At 29.8% G+C, this 17,273-nt stretch overlaps 1 protein-coding gene across 4 annotated transcripts in view; it reads right to left on the bottom strand.

The window, feature by feature from the left end:
• Nucleotides 1-12,939, bottom strand: part of LOC119605122 (sialin) — an 82,723-nt gene extending 69,784 nt beyond the window's left edge. The window contains exon 1 of one of the 4 annotated variants that reach the window (XM_037958085.1): nucleotides 12,516-12,939. The gene's annotated coding sequence lies outside the window, so the exon portion shown is untranslated. The remainder of the gene's footprint in view (nucleotides 1-12,515) is intronic. The other 3 variants (XM_037958082.1, XM_037958081.1, XM_037958084.1) reach the window with 3 other exon arrangements.
• Nucleotides 12,940-17,273: the final 4,334 nt, after the last annotated feature.

Genomic DNA, 17,273 nt, shown 5'->3' with positions numbered 1-17,273 from the left:
TAAATTTAAAAGTAACAATAAATTTAAGTACTTCTACTTGAATTACCTTTGAAGAAAGCATCAAAACAAACAGTTAACACTTTTGTGTCAAATTCTTAATTTTTTGCAAAGATTTTAATTTTTAAGTTTAAATGACAAAAAAATCAAGTTTATTAGAAAACCAAACTGTCGAAATGACAAAAAATAATCACTATGCTCGTCCAATTTCCAAGAAGTTAGGAATCTGCCACCGAACAGTGCGAAAAAGAAAAAATAAAAGCACACCAGATGTTAAAAAAAAGTCGATCGCACTTGCTTTCGCAGAGAGATGACTATGGAGCGTTTATTGACATCCAAACGGATAAAAACACCAAAAAACAGGCTCCTGTCGCCATAAATAAGCCCTTAAGTGAATGGGCAGCCCGGAGAGCTCTTCGTAGAATTGGCCTTATATCAGCCGTAAAGCAGAAAACACAAGCGTTATCAGAAAAACATGTAAAGGATCGTCTTAAATTTTGCAAGAAGCACAAAAATTGGAATGTTGATGACTGAAAAAGGGTTATATGGTTCGATGAAACGAAGACTAATCGTTTTCAATCTGATGGCAAGGAATATTACTGGCACCGCCCTTATGAAAGCTTAAAAAAGCACCAAGTTTAGTAAAATTAGATGCTATAATGAAAAAGGAGGATTATTTGAGCATTTTCAATCCAATATTCCAGATTTTGTGGAAGAATGTGCATATCCAGAGTCAGAGGTTATCGGCTTAAGCGCAGAATTTTCAAACGATGAAATGGCCAACTCAATGCCCGGAAATCAATATAATTGAAAAGTTATGGGCTTTGTTAAAAAAACATCTTGCGCAATTCGATAATGCACAAAGAAATCTTAAAGAACTTTGGTCGAGAGTACAAACGGAGTGGTCTAGTATTCCGCACCTGACCATTGAGACCTTGGTCGAAAGTACGCCTAAACTTCGACTTTATTTATAAATATGTTTTAATCTTTAGATCAACGATGGCCAAACATGCCTCTGCGGGCATTGTATTATTCTCACTTATACACATGCAGTACAAATATTCTCAGCAATAAAACAAACTATACACAAAACAAAAACAATTTAATTTAGTTGCTCTCTTTATGAAATGATACACAGAGAATATTTTCAAAAGCCGTTACAAATAAATGTTTGTATGAATACTTTTGATAGATTTATTAGGTAAATAATTATTTACAATTATACTTGTATTCAAGCAATTAATCGCCAAAATTTTATCGATTAACCGATCAACGGTTAATCATTTGAACACTTATAGAAGGACATACATATGTACATAAATACATCAACACATACATTAATACATTCTTACATCAATACATCGTTTCGTCAATACATACATACATCGATGTATACATTCCCTCTGTTGTTCATTTATAATACAAATAATATGAATAACACAAATAAGTACAAACATATAATTTTTTTCAGTGCAAAGCACACATATTTTCATTTATGTTCTCTTTCATATTTTACACTTCAACATATGCATTTTTAAAATTATCTTTCTGGCCACCGTTGCTTTAGATTAATATTTAATTATCATGAATTTAATTTTGTTTTCTTTTTATATTGTTTTACTGAATATTTTAAATTGAAAACTTAATTATTTTTCCTTTATTTTATGGGCTTTATTGCATTTTTAAGTCTTATTGGCTAAACATGTACCCAGTTTTGCTCGCCACTGATTATTTGAAAAAAATTTTGATTATTTGAAAAAAAATAATCAAAATGAATTGTCCATATGCAGAACATACTCATGTAGAGTTAAATAATAAATTATGTGGTATTAAGTTGTTTTCAGAAGTGAACCTTATATGGGAGCTAGTTATGTACCGATGCTGAAAAAATTACTTATATGGAATGTAACCAATTATGGACCGATGTGGAAAATTTTCACGAATGATTTATATACATTGACGTCGAGTTTTACCCTGTTACCTTTAATTATCAATGAATTATGCGCATTTAAGTGATTTTCGGATGTGGACCTATATGATATATCAATATAAGGTATTTTGAAGTATCAATCGAAATTGATAAAAACATCTCGATAGTTAAACTAATGAATAAAAAATTTGTAGAAATACCATCTAATATGTTTATTATATATAACAAATAGTTTTGACGATTTAATGACGATTTCCAAAAATCAATTGATTTTGAAGATTTTTTCCTCGAAATTTGACGATTTTGCACCCAAAGCATCTGGCAACTATGATCTCATTATCTATAATTACACTGTGTGACACTAAAAACACTCGTTACGCGATATAATGCTTTTTACAGACCTAGATGAGTAGATCATTTTACCATTTTTAGAATCTTCAATATACCCTAAAAATCGGAAGCTATTGGAAATAAAACGCTTTTTGTTGATTAGACAGACCAAAAAAATTATATCTCAAAATTTTCTTTACCGATTTAATATTTTTCAACTGTTTTGAAAAGAGTTTCCTTTGTTCTTTTTAAAAAGTATACACACATTTATATTTTTTACGGAAATGTGTAAAGCATTTAGATATGAATACACATTTTTATATATTTTTTCCATTTTTTTACAATTCAAGATCATTTTGGACCCACACTTTATTTGAAAACATATTTTTTTTAATATTTTTTATTTTAGCCCATATTTCTATGAATAAAATAAGATATAAAACGTGGAAATCAAATAAAAACTGACAGAAATAGAATTTTTTTCGTAAAATCAAAAATTTACCAAATCTCTCATTTCTAAAGTAAATTATCAATTTGAATAATAAAGCTTATATTTTTGTTGCATATCTTAGGTTGATATTTTACTTCAGGAACAGAGTAGGTACACAAAATAAAATAAATGATTATTTTTTGCGTTTTTTAATACCATTGTAACTTAATATGAATGTATAAATGTTATGGGCATTTTAAACTCTATTTCATTTAAAATATGTTTATTTTCTGAATTTTACGTTCAAATAAAAATTATATTTGCAGAACACCGAATCCGGTTTTAAAAGTTTCAATTTACGGAAAAGACATGATAATATAACTATTTAAAGTTAGGATTTAATCAAAATATATATTAATTAAGTTTTAAAATTAAAAAAATGTTTAATCAATCATTAAAAAAATAAAATATAGAAATTGATGAAATAACACAAAGAATTATTAAAAAAACGCACTGAGTTGTCTTTCAAAATCTTTAACTGCCAAAGGAGAGCGACGTGTATCCAAGCAAAAACCATTGAAGTCCTCATTTTTCTTCTCCAAAGTCCATATACAAACTTAATAGAAAATTATGTTTAAATTTGGACCTCTAAACAGACCTTAGGTTGCTTGGAAACAATATAAAGTGAACTATCGTGTGGTACGGGAAAAATACTTAATTTAGATATTTACAAATAGAGGCGGTTCTCATCACCTAAGATCCACAAAAGCAATATTTTTCAGCTAATACATACACTTACCCAGCAAAAAAAGGCGCGCAAAAAAAGTAGTAAATACATGGGTTCAACTGATAATGAACTGGTTCATATTTAGGTGAAACATGCATGATTTTAACATTAGCGTGTCATTGGCGTGCATGGGTTCGTATTTGGAAAAATAGTTCGGCATTAAAATGAGTGCTTACAACCAATGAACATCCGATGATTCTCAAGCGAATTTTCATTGGTGCACTATATTTATTTTAAAATGCATTATTAAAGGTATTACGAATTAATTATTAATATTTAAATTAATATTTTAGCATGATATTGATAAAAATTAAATGTGATAACAAAATAAAACAAATTTTGAATTGCATTAAAATTCATTCGAAGTAAAAATACCCATTATAATTTAAAATCAGTCAGTCAAATGGACTTAATATTACTAATTTAACAAATATTAAATACAAAAATCTAATAAAATTAATGTTATTTTTAAATTTGTTGTATGAAATGCACGTTTCCTTTAAATTCTAAGAGTATACCAAATTATAGTGATATATTACAGTTCCTATAGTAGAGTTACATGAGTGAATTGGGTGCAATTTTTCATGCCTTCACTTATGACAAATTTATTAGAATTTAGGCATGTATTTAGAACGCATTAAATTGAATACGTACTAAAGAAATCATGAAAATATCCCTTCTTCTTGAACAACTTCAAAATTTTTTTGCTGGGTATATATAGTTAGAACCCAAATCAAGAATAACTATCCAAATCCAACTACGCCTACTGTATTTTATTCATAAAAAAATGCATTCAAAATATGATGTAGAATATCAAGATTCTATCATGTAATAGTTCTATAGTGGTATACGGTGATATCCCCATACTTAGAGTGGCTAGGATGGTACTAAGTGTTAGCTTTATTGAATAAGAACCAATATTATACAATTCTAAATGAAATTCACACAGTACTCCCCAAATAGATGGGGTCTCCGTAATTTCGTTTTTGTTTATCAATACAAAATGACCAAAAACCCAGATTATTTTTGTTATAATCTATAGATTTATACCCCACTAAAATTTTTTTTCTAGGTCCAAATCCATTGATTTCCTAATATATCATGTATCCAAATCAAAATTACTTATTATTTTCGAAATTAAATCAAAGAAACGATAGATTTCATGTTAAGTCAAATATTGAAAAATTCTTGTACGTTCCACTACTAAAATATCTAAAAAATATTATTCTAATACATAGGAGTAATAAAAATATTAAATTTTATAAAATAATGCAGCAATATTAAAAAATGAACAAAAAACCTAAAAAAGCAAAATACTTTATCGACCTTAAAAATTAACAATACGTTCACATTTTATCAAAAATCTCGTTAATTAATATCACGATTTTACTTTTTATGGTAGAAAATTAAAATATAAGATATTCTTTAAAAAGTACAACAAACAAATTGCTTTATTTTGCTAAAAATAATTGTTCAGATAAAGTTTTTTCTTAAAATTTATATAATTTTACATAGGCAAATTACTTAATTGATTCACTGTATAAGTTTGTCATTCCGTTTGTAATTTCCAAAATATAATTTTCCGACCCTATAAAGTATATATTCTGAATCCTTATAGATGCGGAGTCGATTAAGCCATGTCCGTCTGTCTGACTGTTGAAATCAGTTGTCTGAAGACCCTAGATATCTTTGGGATACAAATCTTCAATAATTATATCAGACTTGCTTTCGAGAAGTTTCCTATTTAAAATCCGTCCATAAACAACGGAGATATTAGCAAAAATCCGAGACAACCTCTGAAAATTTCATAAAAAATAAGCAACAACAACACTGCTTATTCATTGCGTTGTGTATTTTGTTTTTGTTTTTTTGATTATTTCGTTTCGTATGTTTGAATGGCTGTGTGTTTCATTGCTTGTATATGTTGTTTTTGTTTCTTGGTGCATTCAGTTTCGTATGTTTGGATGGCTGTGTGTTTCATTGCTGTGTATATTGTTGTTTCTTAGTGTATTCGTATGTTTGGATGCAGAGATACAAGCCGATGCGAAATGATCGGCGGCGGCGGCGCAACCATTTTGGGTCGGCGGCGGCGGCTTATTACAGAAAATATCGGCGGCGGCTAAATTGTCGGCTCAATTTAACTTTTTCTTTAGAAATTGACCTTATAAGGTTTATTATATTGAAGAATCTTTGTATAATAGTCTGTTACATAGAAACCTGTCTCTATATAATTTTTTTTCTGCAGAAAATGGACATTTATAGTAGTTTTCACTATTTTAATATTAGCACAATATTGTGTGACAACTCTTTTCAATTTGCCATAAGAATTTAAAATAGTGGCAACTGCGTTCAAATTGGTGAAATTATGTTCTGAAATACATGTGCGATTCTAATCTTTATCAGCGGCTACGTTTAAGCCGGCTTAGCTTTTGAGCCGAAAGAAGTCGGCGGCGGCGCGGCTTGCAAAATATTACCGGCGGCCAGCCGTCTCGGCTTGTATCTCTGTTTGGATGTCTGTTGGTTTCATTGCGTTGTGTATTTTGTTTTTTTGTGTACTTCGTTTCGTATGTTTCATTGCCTTGTGTATATTGTTTTTGTTTTTTGGTGTATTCAGTTTCGTATGTTTGGATCAGAGATACAAGCCGATGCGAAATGATCGGCGGCGGCGGCGGCGCAACCATTTTTGGTCGGCGGCTTATTACAGAAAATATCGGCGGCGGCTAAATTGTCGGCTCAATTAACTTTTTCTTTTGAAATTGACCTTATAAGGTTTATTATATTGAAAAATCTTTGTATAATAGTCTGTTACATAGAAACCTGTCTCTGCACAATATTGTGTGGCAACTCTTTTCAATTTGCCATAAGAATTTAAAATAGTGGCAACTCCGTTCAAATTGGTGAAACTATGTTCTGAAATACATGTGCGATTCTAATCTTTATCAGCCGGCTTAGCTTTTGAGCCGAAAGAAGTCGGCGGCGGCGCGACTTGCAAAATATTACCGGCGGCCAGCCGCCGCCGATTTAAGCCGTCTCCGCTTGTATCTCTGGTTTGGACACAGGGTATACAGAGGCGTCACGAGCAAAAAACTATTTCCCTCTCTTTCGCACAAAACGAATTCAATAATTTTTTTAGCTGTATTTTATATACCTCTTCTCACCAAACAATTTCAAAATCAAACAAAAGCTGATTTTAGACTTTTTTAAATGTCAAAAGTGACACCTCTGTATACTTTGTGGGTTTGGATGTCTGTTGGTTTTACTGCCTTGTGTATTTAGTGTGTTTATTTCGTTTAGCCACAAAGTATACAGAGGTGTCACTTTTGACATTTAAAAAAGTCTAAAATCAGCTTTTGTTTGATTTTGAAATTGTTTGGTGAGAAGAGGTATATAAAATACAGCTAAAAAAAATTATTGAATTTGTTTTGTGCGAAAGAGAGGGAAATAGTTTTTTGCTCGTGACGCCTCTGTATACCCTGTGGTTTAGCGTTGTTGTTGTTTATTTTGTTTAGCTATTACTATAATAATGATATTGTCGTGAAAATGAAATAAATTTAAATTTTATAAAATTGATATTTTTTAAATACACTATGGTGAAGGGTATATAAGATTCGGCACAGCCGAATATAGCACTCTTACTCGTGTATATTGTTTTTGTTTCTTGGTGCATTCAGTTTCGTATGTTTGGATGTCTGTTGGCTTTACTGCCTTGTGTATTTTGTTTTTTGTGTGTTTATTTCGTTTAGCGTTGTTGCTGGACATAAATTTAGCACAAAATATAAAAAAAATATTAAAAACAAAACAAAGCAACCGGCAAAATTTATTTCATTTTCATTTATTTATTTTCATAACATGTAATATAAGCCTAAGAGGCCAAAATAGAAATATTACATAGCAGTAACAATAATACCTGAATACTTAAAACTATGTATATTTAATTTCACTTAAAAATTCATATTTTACAGATTATTTGCGCATTTGTACAATATCATTCCTTCTCCTGGACATAATATTCACCAGAACCCACAAGAAATTTCATGACATAAATTTTAGCTTTATGGCCTTATATTTAATTTAATTTATTTCCAAAATAAAGCTAGCCTATTGGCCATAATCGGTTACAAATTTGTTAAAAAAGTTAAGAACTATAGGAAATATTTGATGTTATATTTAACAGATACCAAATGTGCTAACCTCATGGCCGCCACTGTATGTATAACATTTCTCTTTAATTTCCACAAAATTAAACAATTCTCTTTACAAATGATGATTTTAAGATTTCATGTATAAAATGAAGAAATTTGGTTAATTCCGAAAAATCACGGTATTTCGGCAATGCAATCAGTGTTGCCAACTTAGTGCTTTTAGCACTATTTGCGGTGCCTTTTGGTGTGCCAAACGCGGAAAATTTTGCTCATGGTGCCTTTTTTCAAAAAGGCACTACAGTGGTGCTTTCTAATTTTATGACAGTGCATTTAGTGCTTTTTATACCCACCATCAAAAAAGATGAGTGGGGTATATTGATTTTGTCACTCCGTTTGTAACACATCGAAATATTGGTCGTAGACCCACAAAAGTATATATATTTTGGGTCCTTATTAAATTCTAAGGCGATCTAACCTTGTCCATCCGTCTGTTCATCTGTCCGTCCGTCTGTCTGTTGAAAGCACGATAGGGTTAGAACGGAAAGAGCAAGCGAGTTAAATTTTTCCACAAATATTTCTTATAGGTAAGGTTTGTTTGGTATGACAAATGGGCAATATGGGTCCACAATTTAGCATATCCCCCATACAAGTGGCCCCCCCCGAAAAACAGCTTTAACAGTCACAACTGTTTTAAACATACGAGTATAGCGATAAAATTTGGCATAAATAAGTTTTATATGCGTCAAAATCTCTGTACCAAATTTTATGGGAATCGGTCTAAAATTGTCCCTACCTCCCATACGAGTATAGCGATGAAATTCAACATAAGTAAGTTTTATATAAGCTAAATTTTATAGAAATAGGTCTATAATTGAGCCTACCCCCATATAAGGTCTCCTTCAGAAAATGATTTAAAGCGATGAAATTCGGCATAAATAAGTTTTATATAAGGCAAAATGTCTCTACCAAATTTTATGGGAATCGGTCCATAACTGACCTTACCCCCAAATAAGGTCCCCCTATGAGTGCAGCGTTGAAATTCAACATAAGTAACTTTTATATGCATCAAAATTTCTCTACCAAATGACATTAATACTCATTACCGACTTAAAAATATTCGACATATATATGTTTTATATAAGCCAAAATCTCTCTAGCAAATTTTACGGCAATCGGTCCATAATTGACCCTACCCCACATATGGTCACCTTCAAAAATTGATTTTAACGCTCTTTACTGACTTAAAAATACGAGTATAGCGGAGAAATTCGAAATAAACAACTTTTATACAAACGTAATCTTCCTACCAAATTTAATTAGGATTTTTCGGTAACCTACCCTACCCCCTATTAAGATCCCCTTAAAAATATGAGTACAGCGATGAAAATTGACAAAAAATAAGTTTTATACAATATTTTTACACAATTGAACCTATCCCTCCTATATAAAGCCTCCATGATTACTTCATCGTTGTACTCGCAATAAAAAGATTTTTATTATAATTCTTTATTCCGAATTTTATGACGATATAACTGACCAACAAAACAAAATCTATGTACAAAATTTTATGGGTATCGATATATAATTGTCCCAACCCCATATAAGTTCCCCTTTAGATAATAACTTTTACGCTTATGTCTGAATTAAATTAAAAATTCGAGAACAGCAATGAAATTCGAAACGAATAAGTGTTATACGAAGTCTTTCCACCAAATTTTACGACAAACAGTTCATAATTGACACTACCTCTGATATATATATATTTTGTTTTTAAAAATTAATATTTTGTTAATTCGAAGATCACGTACATAATTGAATTAAGCCTAATCTCCCTGATGTTTACAGAGAAGCATTCCTTTTACGTCATAAGATTTGATGGTGGGTATATAAGATTCGGCACAGCCGAATATAACACTCTTACTTGTTAAAATATTTTAAAATAATTGTGAATTTCAGGAGGTAATTTATTTAATTAATATTAAACATTTTCTCTATAATGTTAAGAAAACTGAGGGATCATTCTTTGATCTTTCTATTTGTACCACTTTTTGTTGCTTATTAGAATACGATCAGTTTAATAGTTTACACTAAGGACTAAATTTTCTTAAAAACTGTTTTATATTTTTTTACACGGGTGCTCTAAAGTTTTTTTATTTGTGTTGAGTTTTAAAAGCAAATATTCTTCAAAAACAAAAAACAAAATATTCAAAATACGTTAAAATAAGTTATGTTATTCACTATCAGTGAAATTAAAAATTTTTCCAGAACTCAAAAAACTTAAAAATAATATATATAGATTTTGCAAAAAAAAAATATATTTCATAAGTTTTGTACAATTTTACAATTTGGGTGTGGTTACATCGGTTGGCCAGTTGGTAGTGTGCCTGTCAGTTTGAATGACATTTTACTATTTTTAAAATAACTTTTAAACAAATTAAGGAATTTGAAAATTTCTCATCTTATTTATCTAATATTCGTCAAACATTAGTTTTAGTTCTTACGTTACTAAAAATCTAACTCATACAGATGAAAGACTTTAGTATGACGCATGTTTTGTTTTGTAGCCCAATGTTCTAAAAAACGAATTTTGGAGTCTTGTAGGAAATGAGCGAAATAATGTGCAATTTTTATTAAAATATACAATATTTGACTAAAAAAACGTTAGTGCTTTTTTACCCATTTTCAGTTAGAAAATTACGCTTTTTTATTTTTATATTGCATTTTATATTATAAGAACATTTTGTTGTATTTTTTAGTTGAAATTTATAACCGTCTATGGCCTTATAAAGTCTAGGTAATGTTAATAAAATAAATATGTCAAGTGATCCAACTTTTAAAATCGATGTCTTGGATGAAATTTACACCGAGGTTAATACTATTGAAAAGTCCGCATACAAATTTACCATCGGTCAAGAACTGCCGGAGTTAGAGGGAACCCTCCCTTTCCCCCAACATCGGTTCATCTATGGTACCCGACCAGTGTAATTTTGAACGTTTCTACTTTGGCGTTTAAATCCTCTTTATTTCGACATTGAAAAGTGCCCTGTCCTAAGTTATTATTTAGTAAGGTCCCGTACATTGTCCAATTAGTTTTAAACTTATAAGAACAAATGATATTGAGAATAATATAAATAATACAAATTGATATTGAGAATAATATATATTTTTTTTGTTTGATTTTAAATGACAACGCAAGAAATAATAAAAAAATTCAATAACTTTCTTTAATTTTATAAAATTTATTGAAATGTTCTTCATATTTCCTAATAATACCACAAAAAAAGCACTATGAAATATAAATAAAATTTAAACTTTTTTCATTCGTTTTTTTTTTTTTTTTGTCCAATTCTGCCATAATTTCATCGAAAGTTACCTCTATTAAATTTTTTTATTTATGAAAATTTTTATTTGAAAAAATAGTTTGAAATGAAAAAAACTGCAGCCCGTGGAAACGCGCCTGCGATAATTTATTACAAGACAGGCATAATGCAAAAGTCATTTTGAGAAAAAATAATATTTAACAAGTAAGAAAGTATAGTCGGGCGTGGCCGACCATATGATACCCTACACCATTTATGAATATTATGTGATTTATTTTTCATAATAAAGCATTTATCTTCAATATTCCCTTGTTCCGATACATTTAAGCAATTTATGGATGAAAAACTAATTTTCTGAAAGAGGCTTTATATGGGGGCTAGGAGCAAATATGGACCAAGCACAATTTACATAATATTTTATTGTGCTGAATTTCATCGCGATATTTGTGTTTATAAGTTAATTTGGGACATTCAAGTAATTTTCTGAAGGGGACTTTTTATGGGAGCTGGGGTCAAATGGGGCACGATCTTTATGAAATTTGGCAGGGTCATCAAGACTTCTATAAAACTTAGTTGTGCCGTATTTTATCGATATATCTGTATATTTAACATAATTATAAGCTCAGAAGCCCTTTTCGGGGGTTCTGTTCTATGGGGGCTAGGTGAAATAATGGACCGATTTAAACCATTTTCAATAGACTTCGTCCTTGGGTCAAAACGTGCGTGCCAAATTTCATCCAATTATCTTGAAAATTGCGACCTGTACCTTGCGCACAAGGTTTACATGGACAGCCAGCCAGCCAGCCAGACGGACGGACATAGCTTAATCGACTCAGAAAACGATTCTAAGCCGATTGGTATACTTTAATGTGGATCTAAGACGAATATTTTTGTATGTTACAAACATCAGCACAAATCCAATTATTATACCCTCCCCACTAAAGTGGTGTAGGGTATAATAATGACATTTTCTAAATAAATTTAAAAAAATCGAGAGATTTGAAAACTTCAACTAGATTCAGATAGTAAATGTTAATGTGTTTCTTATCTTAATTTAAAATTATTCAATATTTTTTAAAAGTATGTTTTTCAGCTCTCAGTTCAAAAAACCTGAATATTGGATTATGTCAGTCTTGTAGTAAATGAACGATATCATGGAGTGATAGTGAGTTACGTATATTTGATGACAAAAAGTACAATAACATTGAACTTTCCATCCCTGTCGCTATCAAATGATTAAGTATGTTTTTATTAGTGTTGTACATACATATGTACATACGTACATACATATGTACATATGTATTGTTTTACTTATTAATTACTTGGACTTTGGTGATTAGAAGGGTATATAGAAAATATTTAATCATGAAACTATGGATACACCAAGTTTGTGTTTTAACACAAAACTTTTAAAGCTGTTGTAGATATGGCCTCCATCGTGCCGGTTTATCTATGACAAACAAATGTACATATGAACATGCATGTTTTTGCTTTAACAAACGTTCACTAGGTCAAACAGACTGAAGTATTCAATGTTTTTTTTGTTATTATTATTCATTTATTAGACAGAAACACTCACATTTATGCTTTACCATTTTTCCTGTCATGGTCTTTTTACGCTTAATAGAGTAACGGACAGTTTTATTTTGTCATGTTTGTTAGAAGTTATGTTGGAAAATTAATTTTATTTTTTAGCGTTTAAATTTTCAATATAAGGCACACGGTTTTAATTCAGTTTAACTTTTTTAACACTAAATCACATTTCAATATCAACAATGCGGAAGTAAACATTTACCACGAAATAAAAACAAAAATAGTGTAGTATTTATTGATTGCACAAACTTTATATATTTATTGTTGATTGTTGTGCACTCGAACAAAGCGAATTCTTGTGAGGTAAACTTGGCTATACATGGATTATATTGATATCCACATGTTCATTGTGAATTTACGTAAAGTTGCATTAATTAACAACAGAACTTGTTGTTTAACAGACATCTGTAAAATCCATAGGCAATTTGTTTTTGTTATTACTAACCGTCTGTCAAAATTTGTCCGTTGTTTTTGTGATAAACTTTGTATTCTATAAATTTGTCAAAATTTAACTGTTGTTTTTGTTTTTAATTTTATGTCTGAATAATATCAGATGGACGTCTGAGTTCACTTTATTAATACACTGTGTAAGTTGCTATTGACGGCACAGCTGATTGTAGAATTTGTACCAAGGCAAATTCACATAGGGTGATGACAACATAATTATCCATGTACGTTTTTTGTTTTGCGTTTGTTCAAGTTCGATTTATGGTTTACACTTGTTTTGATAACATATGCAAATACTATTTTCTGCAACGTTAGAATCTTATTAAGCTCCGCTTTATTTACAACTTTGTTGGAAAATTCTAACGAGTAAACCGTTAACGGTACCTAAATATTGTTTGCCACCAATCTACGTTTTGTAAATTAAAAAACACTTCTTTTCTGATCGTCAACATAAGCACTACGTGCTCTTGGCGTTATTGCTTCTACGAGGTAAAATAATAATAATAAATAAATACAGAGAGATCTACGTCTCATTAAATTTGCAAATATTTTGTTTTATTTTCATAAAATCTTGGGAAATTGTGGTGGAGCTGAACAGCGTTTAAAACTCACTGTTGTCAGTGAGTATTTTCATTTAATGAAAATTTTAATAATTTTCTATATTTTTACACAGAACATAACTCAATACCTTCAGTATTGTACTTTCTCTGTTGCTTTTTCATTATTAACATTTATTAGAGGAAGGTGTGAATAGCTCCAAAAATAATATTCTTCGTTTAGTCGGCAATTGCTAACGGATTTTGAAAAACAAACCTGCCTTTTACTCATAAACAAACATAGTTTTCTTATGTTTTATTTAATAAATAGTACAGTTCCTATATAAAACACTTTGAAAAAAAACATCTCCAACTTGGAAAACGGTACAAAACTAAAATCTAAAATATGTTTGCTGATGAAATGCACAAATATTTGTTGGGGTCATTTAAACATCATGTATGTCGTTGTAAAGACTTCATCTTCTAAATCTGTTGAGAAACTTAAAATCGTTTCAGATTCAATTATAAGCGATTAAAATACGAAAATATTTGGGTTATATAGACACGGGCTCAAAAAAGTCTGACTATTTCATTGCCAGACAATTGACAGACATTGAAAAGAATTGTCAGTTCACATTAACCCCTGTCTATATTAAACACATATTTATCACAATATATAATAAAACTTCGGCAGAACAATTGTCAATTGTTGTATGTTAATGCATATAAAATATATCATTATTTCAAAATGGTGATTTTGTCAACAATAAACACTAATTTCATTAAAAACTTATGTTAAAAATCAATTTTAATGACAAAAAACTATATTCTATAAAATATTTAGAATACAATGACGTTTGTTATCATGACAACGTTGTCTACACAATTGCTTAGACAACATTTTCATAACAATGCTAATTTTTCATCATGGTAACAATTTAACGTTTAGCATAATAAAAATTTGTCTGAACTACACATGGGCTTAATATCAGATTGTTGTAAGGCAAAAATTTCTAGATCTTATTTTAACAGCATATGTTCGTTTAATGCACAGTGTTGCATAGCCCACTGTCTATATTAGACAAATATTTATTATGCTAAAGGTCAATTGTTATCATGTCAAAAAATTAGCAGGTACAGACGGCAATTATTAGCGTTATGGCGACGTGTGTTGTCTAAACAATTGTTTAGACAACGTTGTCTTGATAACAAACGTCATTGTATTGTAAAATTTGTGGAAATTAAAATTGATTTTTGACATACGTTTTAGTGAAATTAGTGTTCATTGTTGTATTTAATTTTAATTGTTTTTATAAATATAAAATTATTTTGGTAAAATTATTTGTGAGTTGTCTTGATAACATCAGCATTTTGTCACTCCTAAGCATTAACACCCAGCAAAAACAGAAATTCCAAAGAAGCGAAAAAGAAGTAGAATTTACTCCATGGAAAAAACTGAAAAAATCTGAAGAAGTGATGATTTTTACACAGGCTTGTCATAGGAGGGATGTCCTATGATATAATTCCAAATTCACTACTTCTGATGTAATTCTCAAGAAGTAATTTTAATGCTCTTTTTTTGGAAGTTATTCGAAAGTGAAATTGTAGTATTATAGAATACAACTAATATGACTTAAATGATATTAACATTAATTAAAGTAATAGAACAATTAATACAAAAGCCCAAATATAACATTTTTTATCTCATAAAAATGTCAGAACAAAAAATATATCTTTAATATTTAAAAAAATAGAGTTATTTTCGCTTCTTCAAAAATTTCAATTAGTGCTACTTTTGAAGTGGTGATGTTATTCTTTTGGAAGTACTTCGTTTTATTTTTGCTGGGCATAAATAAAAAACCGAAAATTTTTCTGCCGACGTTCTGTCAAGGGCTGTGATAAATATTTGTCTAATATAGACACGGGCAAAAAGTTCGCACATCTGACAATAAAAATTGAGCCACGAGATGACAATAAACTCTGTACCCAGGCCTGCCAAATTTGCCGATTTATCGGCATTTTGCCGATATTTTACCTTCAAAATAGTAGTGTGCCGATTTCCCGAATTTTGCTTCGAAAATGCCGATTTTTTACCCAATCGAACAAATTAACGAATTTATTATAACTTTACATAAGCAAAAATTACATGGAGCTTTTAAAACAATTGGGAAAGGAAAATTTACAGTACGGTAAAACACAATCCATCACCAATGTCAATTGGATCGATTATGAAAAGGAAACACAATTTATGTATGAAAATCCTGAATAGGATCTAAAAGTCTTTTTAAATTTTTGTTAAAACCATTCCAAATTGCACGATCAAATAGAATAGATTAATAAACACAGAAAATTACTGCAAAGCCGATTTTAAATCCAGGAAAGTGGGGTTATCACATTTGTTATTGGTTATCGTCGAACAAAAATCGGATAGGTTAAGATTTTGCTGAGTACATTTTTAAAATGGGAAATTTTCTCCAGATTTTTTAACTTTTCCACAAAAATGTGTAAATTTATTTTCGAACCATAAAAAATTTGTTAAAAATTTGTTTGGGTGCTAAAATTTTAAAATTTTTTGTTCGACGATAACCAATAACAAATGTGATAAACCCACTTTCCTGGATTTAAAATCGGTTTTGCAGTAATTTTCTGTGTTTATTAGTCTATTCTATTTGATCGTGCAATTTGGAATGGTTTTAACAAAAATTTAAAAAACAATATTTTTTCAAAAAACTTCTAATATTGACTAGGATTAGAACCAGAATATTGTTGATAACGATCACTCACTGTCAAGTGATGTATGAAATAACTACATCACTCATAACCAAAATTTGAAAATTTTTTACAGTAATCCACAAATAATTATACATTTACATTTTTCTGCAAAAGTGATACAAATTCTAATAGATTTTATTACAGTAAACCAAAGTTTCGGTGTACCCTTACAAAGAGTTCTTTTATTAGACCTATTCTGAATAAAAATTCCCTGAGTTATGCATGTATGTAAAAACAATATTGTGCTTTTTGAATTTATTTGTGTTATGTTTCTTTGGTACAAAATAGTGTTTCTTTCAATTGTCGATTTATTGCCGATTTTTAAAACGTAAGTGCCGATAAATGCCGATTTTTTGGGAAAAAATATCCGATATTTCTACAAATTTATCTGGCAGCCCTGTCTGTACCCCGTTCATGTAACTTTTAGTGAGAAGTTCCCACATCGAGAAGTGTGAAACAAAAACACGAATAACATTTTTATTGGAAATTTCCAATAAAACAGCTCTCAAAAACATATGTATGTAAGAAAAAGAAGAAAACATAAGTTGCCAAACAATAATATCAACGAAGATTAAATAAATAAAAATATAAAAATTAAAGAGTTCAAAAAATTATCCAAATAAATTCTCCCCAGGCAAATTCTAATTCTAAATTTAAATTAATTTTTTTTTTTCTAAAAATTGTTTTAAAATGAGAGTTTTTTTGACAGTTAATATGAGAAACTTCTCACAAAATTTCGTACACTTTTACTCACAAGTTTCCAATAACTTACGTCAAAAAACTTAAATGACAGATAGTTCGCACAAAAGACAAGCACAATCTGAATGGTGCTCTTTTTTTCTTGCGTCTGCATAAAAAAAATACAATTTTTTTGACGAAATTTTCTGAGGTCTCAGATTTTTGCACATATCCTCATCATTTATGAACCTATTTTGTTGATTTTAAATAAGAAACTTCTCCAAAGCATGTCAGATAGAATTATTGAAGAC

The sequence above is a fragment of the Lucilia sericata genome, unplaced genomic scaffold, assembly GCF_015586225.1.
Source record: "Lucilia sericata isolate MDLA Ls3-8-SP2 unplaced genomic scaffold, ASM1558622v1 Contig000458F_arrow, whole genome shotgun sequence".
Lineage (NCBI taxonomy): Eukaryota > Metazoa > Arthropoda > Insecta > Diptera > Calliphoridae > Lucilia > Lucilia sericata.
The sequence above is the reverse complement of the archived record's forward strand: the minus strand, read 5'-3'. Positions and strand labels throughout refer to the sequence as shown.